Source organism: Peromyscus californicus, unplaced genomic scaffold (genome assembly GCF_007827085.1).
Source record: "Peromyscus californicus insignis strain IS unplaced genomic scaffold, ASM782708v3 Scaffold_1__1_contigs__length_55948999, whole genome shotgun sequence".
In the NCBI taxonomy this organism is placed as follows: domain Eukaryota; kingdom Metazoa; phylum Chordata; class Mammalia; order Rodentia; family Cricetidae; genus Peromyscus; species Peromyscus californicus.
The window spans coordinates 19,777,431-19,793,131 of NW_026294492.1; positions in this window are offsets into that span (position 1 = coordinate 19,777,431).

Here is a 15,701-nt window from a genome sequence, read left to right on the forward strand (position 1 = left end):
CCTTGAACTTACAGACCATGCCGGCTTCCGACTCACAGAGATCTACCTGCATCTGCCTCCTGGTGCTGCGACTAAGGGCCGTTGACAAAAAGTTGAAACATTTGGGGCTGGGGAGACGGATCAGGGGTTAGGATCACCGGCTGTTCTTCGGGAGGCTCCAGGGTTTGTGTCCCAGTATCCCACAGGGCAGCTCACAATTGGTAACTCTAGTCCCAGAGGATCGGATGCCCTCTTCTGGCCTTTTCAGGCACTGCAAGCATGGGGTGTACAGGCAAACCACACACACCACATATGAAAAATGAAATCTTTAAAAATTAAAACATTTGAGAAATGTGTGATTTAGAAACTGAAAGTACTTCTAGTTCCTTCTGGCTATGGTATGAACCCAAGTCTGTACTCCGCAAGTGCTGAAACCACGTTCACATACACCCAACAGCATAAGAAATACCAATTGACTCACAGTAACTTCACAGCGGAGAACAGCTCTAGTAAACAAGCTATAAGCTCTGCTGAACGGCGTATGGCAGATGGATGACACCATTAACTCCTGGTGCTGGATGTCTGGATGTTGAGTATCTTTGACCGCACGGTATAGCTAATATGGAGGATAATAGAGGTGAGGAGCCTTTCTATTTCCAGTTTGCCTTCACAGATCTGAATCATCCTTTGATTTTTTTCCCCCTGAAAGGTAAGTTGTTTTTTGTTGTTGTTGTTTTGTTTTAGATTTATTTATTGTGTGTACAGTGTTCTGCTTGCATGTATCCCTTCAGGCCAGAAGAGGGCGCCAGATGTCATTACAGATGGTTGTGAGCCACCTTGTGGTTGCTGGGAATTGAACTCAGGACCTCTGGAAGAACAGCCAGTGCTCTTAACCTCTGAGCCATCTCTCCAGCCCTAAAAGGTAAGTTTTACATATATAGTTAGGACACAGACAGAGTGATGAGTTTGTTTCATGATGGCATTTTCATACCTATTTATCCTGACATTTTGTCCGTATTCATCCCTACCCTCCACTGCCCCACCCCTCACTTTCTTGCTAGTCACCCTCTTCCTCACAAATAGTCTCCCTTCTGATTTCATGTCATATATATTCTAATTTTTTTTTTGAGACAGGGTCTTACTGGATAGCCTGACTAGCCTAGAATTCCCTACATGGAAGAGCCTGCCTCTGCCTCATGAGTGAAGGGTTTACTCCACCATGCACAGTATGACATGATATGTGTGGGGGTTTTTAATCCTCTCTTCCTCTCTAAAGCTCTCTTCTTCCTCTTTCATATCCTGTTTTTAATTTCATGTCCTAAACACACACACACACACACACACACACACACACACACACACACACACACACACACACACACACACATCTACATTCTGCACACGAGAGAAAAACATACACTATTTGTATGTATTTGTATGTTCTGAGTCTGGCTTATTTTGCAGTGTGACCCCCAGCTCCATTTACTTTTCATGTGTCATGATTTCATTCTGTACATGTACCACATTTTATTTGTCCTAGATGGTCTTGTAAGCTGGTTTTGTTTTTTTAAGCTACAGGAAATAATGCAACAAAAATATGGGCATGCAAGTTTCCCTGTGGTATGTTGACACAGAATCCTTCAGGTATAGGGATTCAAGGATGTGACAGCTGGGTCATATGGTAGTTCCATTTTTCATGTTTTGGGGGAGCATCTCTGTGGGAGCCCATTCTCGGGTTCCTCGTGGCTTTACCCAGCAGGTCTGCATAGAGGATGATTAGGACCACGGGCCTGAGTGCAGGTGTCTGAGATGGTCTGCACTTGGCTGTGCTGGGGGAGGAGGTCTTTTGCTCCACCCCTTGGCATCTCTATAAAAACCCTGGGGCAGAGACAGTCGGGGCCCGTTGGAATAGGTTCCAGGCCCTCTCGAGGCTATCCTTTATTTTCTATCTGTTTATCTCCTTAAGATTCTATAAATCCTTCTATCTAATATTTCCTGCTGCTCGCACTCAAGAAAACTCTGGGGAACTGTGGGGGTGGTGGGTAAACGCCCCACACATCTCCATACTGATTTCCATAGCAGCTGCACCAATGGCAGATGATCTAAAGCAGTGGTTCTCAACCTTCCTAACACTGCCACCCTTTAATACAGTTCCTCACGTTGTGCTGACCCCCAACCATAACATTATTTTCGCCGCTACTTCATAACTGTCATTTTACTACTGTTATGAATCGTAATGTAAATATCTGTGTTTTCAGATGGCCTTAGGTGACCTTTGAGAAAGGGTCGGTCAACCCCAAGCAGTCGAGACCCACAGGTTGAGACCTGACACACTGCAGGCACTTGAAAAGCTTCCGCATAGGAAAGAGACAATCAGAATGAAGAGACAGCGGAGCATGGGGGGGACATCTTGGTCAGCTGTACACTAGACTGGAGATCAACCCCTAGAATCTATAAAGCATTCCAGCTGGGCCCAGTGGTATGTGCTTGTAATCTCAGCACTTGGGAGGAAGAGGATAGAGGATTACCATGAGGTTGAGACCAGTTCCCTGGATTTCTGGTCTATTATGAAAGGTTATGTATAACTGAAGGCCAGCCAGATGGAAGACATACATAGCAAAAGGCATGTGAAAATGGGCTTGTTTCAATGCCTTTTCTGGGCATGCCATGCTCCCTCTACCTCCACATGGACACCAATCCAGAAGCACTCTGGACGTCTCAGCTTTGAACTGTGTATGGAAGCTCCATCACACATGCATGATTGACTATTTTTATTTGTTTGTTTGAGAGAGGGTTTCCTCTGTGTAGCTCTGGCTGTCCTGGAATTCACTCTGTAGACCACGTTGGCCTTGAACACAGAGATCTGCCTGTTTCTGCCTCCTGAGTGCTGGGATTAAAGGCGTGAGCCACCACCTCCTGACCAGGCAGGATTGATTATTATTCACGAATCCCCAACTCTGCTCTCCCAGTTGGGCGGGGAGGAGGGTTGACATTTCCAAGCTTCTAATTACAGAGCTGGTTCCCCTGGTAACCTGCCCATCACACTGAGGGGCAGGAGCTAGCCAGGAGCTGTATCTGTCATCTGGATAGCATATAAAAATAGCATATAAAAGGATGTGTACCACTATGGGAATGCTTAGGGTTTTAGGAGCTATGTGTCAGAGAAGTAGGTAGATACCAATGAAGAGCATGCGTGTGTGTGTGTGTGTGTGTGTGTGTGTGTGTGTGTGTGTGTGTGTGTGAGAGAGAGAGAGAGAGAGAGAGAGAGAGAGAGAGAGAGAGAGAGAGATCACAGGGAGCAATATTTCTAGGCCAAGGGCATCCCAGAGACAGGGAAGTAGTGGTAGCTAGAGCTGGCTATGAGGCTCTGACTTCAAATGCCTTAAAAAAAATTGCTGGGTGATGGTGGCGCACACCTTTAATCCCAGCACTCGGCAGAGGCAGGTGGATCTCTGTGAGTTTGAGGCCAGCCTGGGCTACACGGAGTGAGTCCCAGGACAGGCTCCAAAGCTACACAGAGAAACCCTGTCTCGAAAAACCAAAAATAAATAAATAAATAAAATAAGAATAAAAATTATTCCAAACCCAGTCCCAGGCTTGATTTTCTAAAGGGAAAGTCTTGACTGCCAGGCCACACATTTTAAAGGGCTGTGCCTATTGAGAGAGCTTAGAAATCAGCTTTTCCAGTCCATGCTTGACTGGACTTAATTTCCCGGTGGCTTTTTGTGTTGATTCCTTTGCTTGCTTGCTATTTTGCTCATTTGTTTTGAGGCAGGAGCTCACTCCGTAGCCCAGGCTGACCTTGAACTTGTGACTGTTTGGTCTTCCCAAATTCTGGGGTTACAGGAACACACCACCATGCCTGGCTTCCCACTACCTTCCGAGGGCTCCCCAGGACAAACTGACAGATTATGCAGGAGACAAGGCATTCAGATTTATCATCTGTCGGGGCATGGTGGCGCACTTCTTTATCCCAGCACTCGGGAGGCAAAGGCAGGTGGATCTCTGTGAGTTCGAGGCCAGCCTGGGCTACATTGTTTTGGTCTAAGCTTATCTGAGCACTTAGTCATGTAATTGTTGTAACACTAGGTGGCGCTCCCAAACCCAGGTTTGTACCAATTTTGCTGTAGCTTTAGAACCTGAAAGGAAAAAAAGATTGCCAGTTGGTGGTGGTGCAGGTCTTTAATCCCAGCACTTGGGAGCAGAGGCAGGTGGATCTCTGTGAGTTCGAGGCCAGCCTGGTCTACAAAATGAGTTCCAGGACAGCCAGGACTGTTCCACAGAGAAACCTTGTCTCAAAAAAAAAAAAAAAAAAAGAAAGGAATTTGATGGGCAGTAGGTGTGGACTCCAGGTAAATGGGTAGTTGTCTGCCACTCTGTAGGCAGCCCTGAATGAACTCATCCTTGTCATCATGCTAGGCTTGCATATGCCATTCTTTGGGTTGCTGGCATCACCCCAATTTGGAGGCAGACATTTCCCCAGGTAATACACAAAACTGTTTATTACCTACTCCTACCCCTAATTTATTTACCTTTTTAAAGGGACTGTACACTTTCTTACATTATAGTTTTGAGTTTTCGTTTAACTGGGCATTTGATTACTTCTGTCTTCCAGAGTTATAGAAGTGGTTCACTGCCATGCTGTAGGAAAAACTGTTTTTCCTACCCTCTCAACAATCAACACTTCTGACATCAGAAGGACGGGATGTTCTCCCCCCCCCCCCCCCCCCCCCCCCCCCCCGCAACGCCCCCATGTCAACAGGCATTCATTTCTGCAACAGATTCTGTAGCAGACACTGGTGGAGTCTCTTTTAAATCCGTTCACTTCTGACCCTATCTGCCTGAAGATACCTTTGGACCCCCAGGGCTCACCCCTACAAGGCTGCTGCCCACTCCTGGTGCCAATCTCAGGTCTCCAGGTTGTTTTGCTCATGTCTTTGACCCATGAGCTATCCAAGATTCCCATGATATCTTCCTTGGATTCAATTAATTTGCTGGAGACGTTCATATAACTCAGAGAAGCACTTGATTTCCTTTTATCCGTGTATTAGCAGTTTGTACAATAAAGAGACACAGGAGGTAAGCGATGTGGGAAGACATTCAGAGGTCCCCCTTTTCCTTTGACTATACCAACTTCAGGACCTCCACATATAGCAATCTAGAAGCTCCCCAAACCCAGCCCTTTGGGGTTTTAAAGGAAATTTCATGAAGCAGACATGATTGAATCTTTGGCCATCAGTGATGAACCTTTACCACCTCCCCTTCCTGGAGGTTGAGGGCAGAAGCTAAAAGCCCCACCTCTCTACCATGTCTTCATCCTTCTGGTGACCAGCCCTTATCCTGATGCAATCTGGGGTTCCTCAGCTACCAGATTTCCCATCTGCATATCAGAGAGACATTTCACAATGTCACAGGATCCCTTTCACTTTTGCAACATGTCCCCCCCATCCCCCCTCTGGTTATTTCCTAATATATCATTCCAAAGTGAGTATGAATGAGTATGAATACTGCTTTAGCGCTTGCTGATGTCGGCAATATGATGTATTTCTTTATTCTCTCGTGATTCATCTTATCTCAATGAACGCTTACCGAGGGCCTCTTGAATACCAGACACTGTGCAAGGTCCAGGTGTATCCAGATGTGGCTCTCCCACACACAAGAAGGGCGAATGAGGCATGCATGAGTTGCTGTGGAAGCACAGTGGGACAAGTCTAGGTCATGTGGAGTGGGAACTGAGACACCCATGTTTTCTTGGAGTTCTTGAGAAGCTGAGGTGGTATGGTTGAGTTGGAGGTTAGTCAGGGATATATAGTGAAACCATGTTGATTGTATTTATTTTTTTTCAAGTTTGGGCTACGTGTGGTGACCCATGCCTTTAATCCCAGCACTCAGGAGTCAGGGGCAGGTGGATCTCTGAGTTCAAGGCCAGTCTGGTCTACAGAGTGAGTAAAGAGAGTTCCAGGACAGTCAGAGCTACACAGAGAAACCTTATCTCAAAGAACAACAAAGTTTTGTGGAGGAAAAGGAACAAGATGTGTCTTGTAATTTGAAGGCTCAGACAGAGTTAATCGGGCATAAACAAATGAATGCATTCGACATACAGTCAGCGCTGTCTGGGAATATCGAATAATCCCGTATTCCAGAGAGATTGGGAGTGTATGTGTGTATAGTGTGTTCGTGTGTGTGTGTGTGTGTGTGTGTGTGTGTGTGTGTACATATGAATGCATGAATGTGTGTGTGTATGTGTTGGGAATGTGTTCCTGTATGTGCAGTGTGTGTGTGTGTGTGTGTGTGTGTGTGTGTGTGAAGGAAAAACTTCTAAGAGCAGGGGGAACTGCAAGTAGCCTAGGAAGCGGGCAGGAGTGAGAGGAGCCAGCTGCAGGGGAGATGTCAGAAAGTGACAATCAGATTTAGGGACAAGGAGGACCGGGGCACAGCTTTACCTGGAGTTCTGGGTTGGTAACTGGACTGGGGACTGAAAAGCGGGCGGAGGCACCTCGACAAGAGTCATGAGCACTTTAGTTTGGCTTTGTCATCCTTTTCCTGCACACCTGATAACAATTTAAAAATAATCCCAGCCAGGGCTGCGGAGCGTGGGAGGAGAGGTGAAGCAGGGGGATGGCACTTTCCAAACCAGCCAGGGCCACAGACCAAGACCCTGTCTCAAAAAAGCAACAATCTGCCGGGCGGTGGTGGCGCACACCTTTAATCCCAGCACTCGGGAGGCAGAGCCAGGCGGATCTCTGTGAGTTCGAGGCCAACCTGGGCTACCAAGTGAGTTCCAGGAGAGGCGCAAAGCTACACAGAGAAACCCTGTCTCGAAAAACCAAAAAAAAAAAAAAAAAGCAACAATCTTATAACAATTCAAGAATAAGTCAGGTTTCTCTCCACCCTCATTCTTCCCAGCAGTCTCACTGTGTAGCCTAGACTGGCCTCAAGCTCATGGCAATCCTCCTGTCTCAACCTCGTGGGCACTGGGATTACAGGAATAAACCAACATCTCTGGCTTTCCAGATCTCTTCTTTTTTTTGGTTTTTCGAGACAGGGTTTCTCTGTGTAGCTTTGCGCCTTTCCTGGAACTCACTTGGTAGCCCAGGCTGACCTCGAACTCACAGAGATCCGCCTGGCTTTGCCTCCCGAGTGCTGGGATTAAAGGCATGCGCCACCACCGCCCAGCTCCAGATCTCTTCTTAATGGAATGAGCTTACTCTCTTGTTTTTTTTTTCTTCTTTTTTTTTGTTTTTGTTTGTTTGTTTTTTTTTTTTTCCGAGACAAGGTTTCTCCGCCCAGCACTCTCTTGTTTTTAGCTTTACTAATAAAGTGATAGATTGTTCACAATGCCTTTGCCTCATGACTCAGCTATTCCCTCCCCTCAGAGGTAGACTCTAGCCAGGCATTGGGGCTCATGGCTGTAACCCCCAGCACTCAATTTCTAAGAATTCCAGGCCATCCTGGGCTATAGAGTGAGACCCTGTCTAAGAAAAATCAAGATCAGGAGCCAGAGAGATGTCTCAGTGGTTAAGGGCATGTTCTACTTTTCCAGAGTACCTGAGTTCAATTCCCAGTACCCACACTGGGTGGCTTACAATCTCCTGTAAGTTCAGCTCCGGGTAGAACTGTCCCTTCTGGCCTCTGTAGACAGATACACATATAATAAAAAAAAAATGAGCCGGGCAGTGGTGGCACACACCTTTAATCCCAGCACTCGGGAGGCAGAGCCAGGTGAATCTCTGTGAGTTCGAGGCCAGCCTGGGCTACAGAGTGAGATCCAGGAAAGGGTGCAAAGCTACACAGAGAAACCCTGTCTCGAAAAACCAAAACCAAACAAAAAAAAAACAAAAACAAAAAGAAAAACAAGAAAGTAAACATTAAAAAACAAACAAACAAACAAACCAAGATTACAAAGGAAAAGGGTGCTGGGATCTCCTCCTCCTCACCAAGGCTGGCTTTGTGGTCTATTTTGCCTGAAGAATGACACAGAAGCAATGTTGTATAGTCTTTTTCTTTTAATTAATTATTTCAGTGCTGGGGAGTCAACCCAGGGCCTTGGGCTTGCCACAGAGGTGCTTGGTGCAGAGTTAATGCCTGGCCCTGACTTGTAAGTGGAAGTTTTCAAAGGGCCAGTTCTATTGAGGTCTGACTGACAGATAACAAAGTGTATATTTAAAGTGTGTGGTATGATGCATCCCTGTGAAATGATTATGATTTATCAAATAAGACTGGAAGAACTGTTCCACTTAGTCCAATTCAAATGGCTGACCCACAGGCTTACAAGCAAATGTAACAGGTGCCGGGGAGGGATTTTAGGTTATTAAGTTTTGAGTGATTTGTTTTATTGTTATAAAACCCTTTCATTCCTTTCTTTCTTTCTTTCTTTCTTTCTTTCTTTCTTTCTTTCTTTCTTTCTTTCTTTCTTTCTTCTCCTCCTCCTCCTCCTTTCTTCTTCTTCTTCTTCTTCTTCTTCTTCTTCTTCTTCTTCTTCTTCTTCTTCTTCTTCTTCTTCTTCTTCTTCTTCGAGTCTCATGCTGTGGCCTGGCTTAGCCTGGAGCTATGTAGCTCAGGATGGTCTTTAACTTATGGTGATCCTCCTGCTGTAGCTTTCTTAGTACAGGAATAAGCCACCATGCTCAGCTGTCATTTGCTTATCTTTTAAAGTGAGGTGTTTTGTTGTTGTTGTTGTTGTGTGTGTGTGTGTGTGTGTGTGTGTGTGTGTGTGTGTGTGTGTGTGTGTGTTCGCCGTGTTTTATTGAGACAGGGTCTCTCTATGTAGCCCCGGCTGACCTTGTGTTTGTGATCCTTCTGCTTCAGCCTACTGACTGTTGGAATTATAGATATGTACTACTATACCAGACTTACAGTGTATTTTCTTGTAGTTTGTATCTACTGATATGGCAATATGAAGGGCAAAGGATCATTAATAAATTTATAAAAAATTAAGATTTATTTTTAATTGAGTGTGTGTGTGTGTGTGTGTGTGTGTGTGTGCGCGCGCGCAGCGCCGCTGCGCGCGCGCATACATGAGTGTAGGTATCTGCAGAGGCTAGAAGTATCAGATCCCCTGAAACCGGGGCTACAGGAGGTTGTGAGCCATCTGAAGTAGGTGTTGGTAATTGAACTTAGGTCCTCTGCAAGAGTAGTGCATGCTCTTAACCACTGAGCAATCTCTCCAGCCCTCATTCATAATTTAAATAGTTTTCTTTGTATCCCATATTCTAGATTACTCATCAAAATGCTAAAGTTAACACCTGGAGGATGTCAGAGTATAATTCGAAGTCTTTTCCAATTATGGTCCCAATTTCCGTCTTTAAGGCAGTTCTCTGACGAAGAGAGTGTATCTCACGCTCACCGGGAGTGGAGCGAGGACAAGGATGGAGAGACTCTGTGCTGGCTCCTCACAGGATGCAGTAGTAACTCACTGCTGGGACCAAGTATCACTTTACTTTCTCTCTCTCTACACTCTTTGGTGCTGTTTGTAGCTGGCGCATGGTTACTATTCGAGGATACATGAAGGAATCATGAAATCCTTACCTTTACACATTGTTTCAGATTCCTAGTCTTATTTTCTAAGAGTAAAGCCAGTCTCGCCGGGCGGTGGTGGCGCACGCCTTTAATCCCAGCACTCGGGAGGCAGAGCCAGGCGGATCTCTGTGAGTTCGAGGCCAGCCTGGACTACCAAGTGAGTTCCAGGAAAGGCGCAAAGCTACACAGGGAAACCCTGTCTCGAAAAACCAAAAAAAAAAAAAAAAAAAAAAAAAAAAAGAGTAAAGCCAGTCCAAACTTGCATTCTGATTAAGCAAGCTAAATAGCCTTGGCCCCAGCAGGAACATTTCAGAGCTTTACTTTGTAGCTATTTGTGTTGGTAATCTTGGGGCTTCAATGACTGCCCTGACTTTTCCAGGAATCCGAGAGGAAAGTAGCAAAATTTCCTGCCCTCCTGCTCCACTTACTTTTGTCTTTACCGGCACCATTGACTTCCACCCAAACCAAAGGACCACTGAGCCAACCATCTCAAAGGTCCATGAGGTTTAAAATGAACACAGGCAAGTAAGCCGAATGATAGTGGCTACATGTGACTCCACCTGCAGGACTGATATTAGATGGGATTAGGGCTTGGAATCAGAAATGAGAAAAGTCACCCCAGGGCTGATGGCTCCTCTTCTGAAAGGTCTGTGGCTTGGACTCCATTTGGGTGCAGCTAAAGTGGGGAGGAAGATGTGGGAGGATGGGCATCAATGACTTCTTTGTTCATAACATGCAGCTGCTCAGTCACTGTCAGCACTTCAAAAAAAAAAAAAAAAGCTGAAAACCAAACTGTTCTGTACACAACTTTGAGATCAGTTGTTAAAATTCCATTTGCTTATTATTGTGTATATGTATGGCATGTGTGCGCGCGCGTGCGGTCAGAATAACTTTTGGGAGCGGATTCTCTCCTTCTCCCATGTGGGTTCAGGTCATTAGGCTTGCATGGTAAATGGTTTTACCAGCTGAGCCATCTGCCTGCCTGACATCACTTTGAACACTCATTTTATTTTAACAGCCAGCCTCACCAGTAATGCTGCTAAGAAACGATCGCTCATCTTTCAAACAAAATGGTGAGTATGTGGGTCTAAATAAGTTCCTGTATCTGTGGCTTTCACACCGAGACTGATTTGGGGGACCCCCTTCCTGGGGCTCTGGGCAGGTGTTAAGATTGTTATAAACCATAAAGAACCATTATCAATGTGAAACACCCTTATTACAAGTGTTCCTGGTCTTTAGTTTTCCTGTAAATAAGCTAGAATTTTATAAGATAGGGCAGCTTGACCTCCTGACCGAGAACTCTTAGATACCTGCCTGGTACCCTAGATGCTTCAGGAAAGGACAAACAGCCGGGTGGCCAGCTGACTGCCCTCAGACTAGCCCTTGAGGAAGCCACTTGGCAACCTAGCTGCTTGCTGTTAAGTACAGCTCTCCTTCCTGAAGGCAGAACCCAGGCACAACTGTTTCAAACAGTTCCTGTTGGATTTTTCTGTCCTCGAAAGTCTTGGTGAAATCTAGATGACCCCACAACCACCACCCAGGACAGGAGGAGCATCTCCCCTTGTGGCCTAGCAGAGGGACTTCTGTGACTGGTGCCAGGACAAGGCCACGGCTAGTGTGACCACAGTCCTCCGTTTACATGAAGGGCTATTGCATTGGCACAAATACCACTCTTCTAGCTGTCCCGGTTCCCTTTGGGAGCCGGCTGGGAGTAGCCGTTCTGTGCTACCCCACTGCCGCTCCAACATGAGGCCCAGTACCAGGGTCCTCCCATGCTGTCTTTTCCAGCCTACCTCTGATCTTTGTCAGAGGGGGCTGGCTCTGGAGACAGCCACGCCGGTGGTAGCTGAGGTAGTGGCAATGGAGACCAGAGGGAGCTGAGGAGCGCCAGAGGACAGTTAGGTTGGAAACAGCCGGCAACTGCTGAAGTAAGAAGGCCTGAGAGCCGAGAGCTGAGGGAGATGGGAAGCCTCGCTGGGAGTGTGTGCACACTTACAATCCCAGCACTCAGGAGTCTCGGGCAATACTGCGAGTGTGAGGTCACAAAACAAGACCCCCAGGCTAGCCTAAGCTACACGGTGAAACCACCACACACACACACACACACACACACACACCCCAAGACCCCAGGCTAGCCTAAGCTACATGGTGAAAACACTACCACCACCACACACACACACACACAGAGCTATAAATAGCCACAGAGGACAAACTGCTGGCCCTGGTCAGAGATTAAAGGCCAAAAGTCTCAGATATCGTGGGCCCCAAAGCTAAAATGCCCAACCACCCCAACTCTTTAGACCTGCACCAAGGCTCAACATTTGTCACCGTACAGCTAAAGGTCACAGTTCCTAGGGTTCCCTGCAGGAAAGCAGTAACAGAGACTACTGCCAGCTGCCGCTCGCCCCCTTCTACTGGGGCTCACTGCTTCTGAGTCAGGAAAGGCGACCTCTGCACAGGCTTCTCCTCACTTGCCTGCGATTCCCATCTGGGTAAAGGGGCCCCGATCAGTTGATTGCTGACAATACCAACCTGGGCCTCTGCTGTCCTCTGAACTGTCACATTGCCTGCATTGGATTCAGATGATTACTCACAGTACTGTTCAATGTCTGGGGAAACAAAGCTGGCCCTAACATCCTTGGGAAGCCGGTGGACATGGCCACAAAGAGAAAAGTAGCAGGTGCTAGTCGATAGTATGAACACACTATGGAACAGGGGGGTATAAATGACCACCCGCTCAGGGGTTCCTCGACATTCTTATGTAGGAAGACTATCGAAAACTAAAAGCAAAAAAATGAGTAGGCAAAATCCTACTTGAGGTTTAGTACAGTCAAGGACTTTCACTCCCCCCCCCCCGCCCGCCCCCCCCCCCGCCCCCCCCCCCCGCCCCAAACAGGGTTTCTCTGTGTAGCCCTGGCTGTCCTGAGTGAGATTCACGTACCTCTGCTTCCTGAGTGCTGGGATTAAAGGTGTGAGCCACCAAATTTCATTTTTTAGAAACAATAAAGAGCTTAATGTCTGTTCGACGCTTTCCTAATCTCTTCTACATGCCTTAGCCTTGATTAGGAGCTGGTTTACAGGGTTTGGCAATGGCACTTGGTGATAGAGTGCTTGCCTCGGTGAGAGGCCGAGGGTGTGATATCTACCGCTGCAAAACAATTAGGCCTATTCTTTTTTCTAACACCGTATCATAGTAACTTGTATGATCCAGTGGCAAATTATTAAACTCCAAGTGGAAGTTTTACCACAAATTGAGTAATTTGGAGGCAAAATATATGACTTTTCTTTTGTTCTGTTCTGGACAATGGGAACAACCCTCTGGCCCCTGGTTCAGAGTTGTTAGGGCAGACTAGTGATACCCAATTGTTTTGAGAAGTGGTGGTGGTGGTGGTGGTGGTGGTGGTGGTGGTGGTGGTACGTGTGGTAGGGTGGGTACCAGGACTGAACCAAGAGCCTCGTGCACTTGAAGCTAAGTGCTGTAACCCAGCCAAGGACTATAAAACTTATGAGACATTATTTTTTATTACTGTATTATTATTTTGGTGCTGGGGTTAATATTAAACCCAGGGCTTCATGTATATGAAACACTCATGCTTCACCACTGGCTTAGACCTCAGGCCCTAATTTTATTTCATTTATTTAAATTAACTCTTTTTTTTTTTTTTAAATAAGGGCTCACATTGTAGCTCAGGCTGGCCCCAAACTTACAGCAATTCTTCTGTGGTGGTTTCCCAAATGCTGGGATTGCAAGTATGAGCCACAACATCTGGCCTTATTTTTATTTAAAAAACGAGAATAAAGCCATTACAAACTTCCATGGAAAGAGTCTGTTCATTTTTATGACTTCAATAATTTTTATTGGTGTTATTAACTATATTAGTTCTTTAACTTCCTAGCTATTTTTACTTATCTGACATGCTTCCTTCTGACTAAATAAAACAGAAGCTACAAGAATTAAGTTCTTTTCAGGTGATATTACAAAGATAACATTTTTTTTTAGCATGAGTTGATATTCTCGAGGGTAATATGTTTGATTTTCAGGGCGCGAGATGCAGATGTTGATCTGGTGGGAGTGAGGCCCTAGGCTCAGTCTCCATCCTGGTAGAGGGGGATGGGGGAGAAGAGAGAGAGACACGGGCAGGAAGGTCGAAGAGGTAAAGTTCAATGGCCGAGGTGGCAGGCAAAGGAAGCAATATTAAACCACACTCACTGCCGTGGCACCCTGGGAAGAGGAACAGCCAGGCCAGTAGAAGACAGCCCCTGGTCACTCTGGGCTGCTTTGATCATAAAAGCCTCCTTGAGTGAGATTCAGAAAAGAGACAGGAGAGTGGCTACTTTCAAAGGCAATTTTGTTGAACACTTTTCTCTTTCTAGGCATTCTCTATGTGCGTGGGAAGCTGACCCAACCCTATGATTCATAGGGCTCAGGAAGTCCTATCTTACGTGTGCCTGGTTTTAATGTAACCACCTTAAGCCACATCATTTCACATGACTGGTGTAATAATCTTTCCCAAGATGAGTTGGTTTCATTGGAGACATTAAATGACATAGTTTTATTGGATTTCAGAGGTGAATAGAATTTTAGCGTTAGTATAACGCCTTTTTTTTTTTTTTTTCGAGACAGGGTTTCTCTGTGTAGCTTTGGAGCCTGTCCTGGAACTCACTCTGTAGACCAGGCTGGCCTCGAACTCACAGAGATCTGCCTGCCTCTGCCTCCCAAGTGCTGGGGTTAAAAGCATGCACCACCACCGCCCAGTCCTAACGCCTTCTTTTATAAATAGAGAATGGAAGGTCTAGCAAGATGGTTCAAAGGGGAAAGGCGCTTGCTGCCAAGGCTGCCGACCTAAGTTAGATTCCTCAGGATCCACACGGTGGGAAGAGGAACCCAACTGTGCAAAGTTGTCCCAGGCCCGCAGCTCCCAACAAAACATTATTAAAAACAAAAAACAAAACGAAAACAGAAAACTGGGGCGAAGTAAAATGGAACTGTTGAGGATCCCTCAGACAACAAGATGTCAAAGTGCAGACCAAGTTCTCTATCGTTTCTGTTTAAGATGTTCTCGGGAGCTATAATTGATTCTAAGTTGCAACAGCCTTCTACAAAGGAGAGGCACAAGCTTGCCTTTACAAAGTTCAAAGCTGCAGAACTGGAGAGTTGGCTCAGCAGCAGAGAGCACTTACTGCTATGCTGAGGACCAGACTTTCTCCTCAGCACCCAAGTCCTGAAGCTCACAACGGCCTGTAATTCCAGCTCAGGGAGATCGGATGCCTCTGGCCTCCTCAGACACCTATACTCATGCACACATACATAATTAAAGAAATACACACATAATTAAAGGTAACAAAAAAGTCTTTACAAAATTCAAAGTTGCTCTTTAAAACATAGTTACTAAATTGTTTTTGAGGTAGGAGGCTCATGAGTTTAGGGTCAACCTTGGCTAAAGTGATCCTCCTGCCTCAGCTTTCCAGCAAGCTGGAACTATAAGAGTACATCACCACATTCAGCTCTGGGGGAAAAAAAAATTGGGCAGTGGTGGCACACAACTTTAATCCCAGTACTCAGGAAGCAGAGGCAGGTGGATCTTTGTGAGTACAAGGCCAGCTTTGGTCTACAGAGCAAGTTCCAGGGCAGTCAGGGCTACACAGAGAAACCCTGTCTCAAAAACAACCACCCCCCTAAAAAAAAAAAAAAGCCACATTGAGTTTGCTTCCTTATGAAGTAACAAATGCAGTTTATGTAGTAATATTAGCTTTCACCCATGCTACTTTTTTAAAAATTAATTTTTATTTTATGTGTACTAGTGGGTGTTTGCCTGTATGCATGTCTGTGTACCATGTGAATGCAGTGCTCTTGGAGGCCTGAAGAGGGCATCAGATCCTCTGGAACTGGAGTGGCCATGTGGGTGCTGGGAATTCAGTCAGGCCCTCTGGGAGAATAGCCAATGCTTTTAAATACTGAGCCATCTCTCCAGCCCTATCACGTCACTTTTTAATGGTTTTCCACAAGTAATTAAAATATGTTAAATATGAAGTTTGTATTTCTGGTGGAATAGTACAAGGCTTATATTTAAAAACCATTTGATGGCAAGATCCTTTTCTTTTTGTCTTATTTATATTTACTAGAAGAAAATATATAAAAGATTTTATCTTGGCTTAACAACTACTTTATATGCATCAGCTCATTAAGAATTGTACACTTTAGA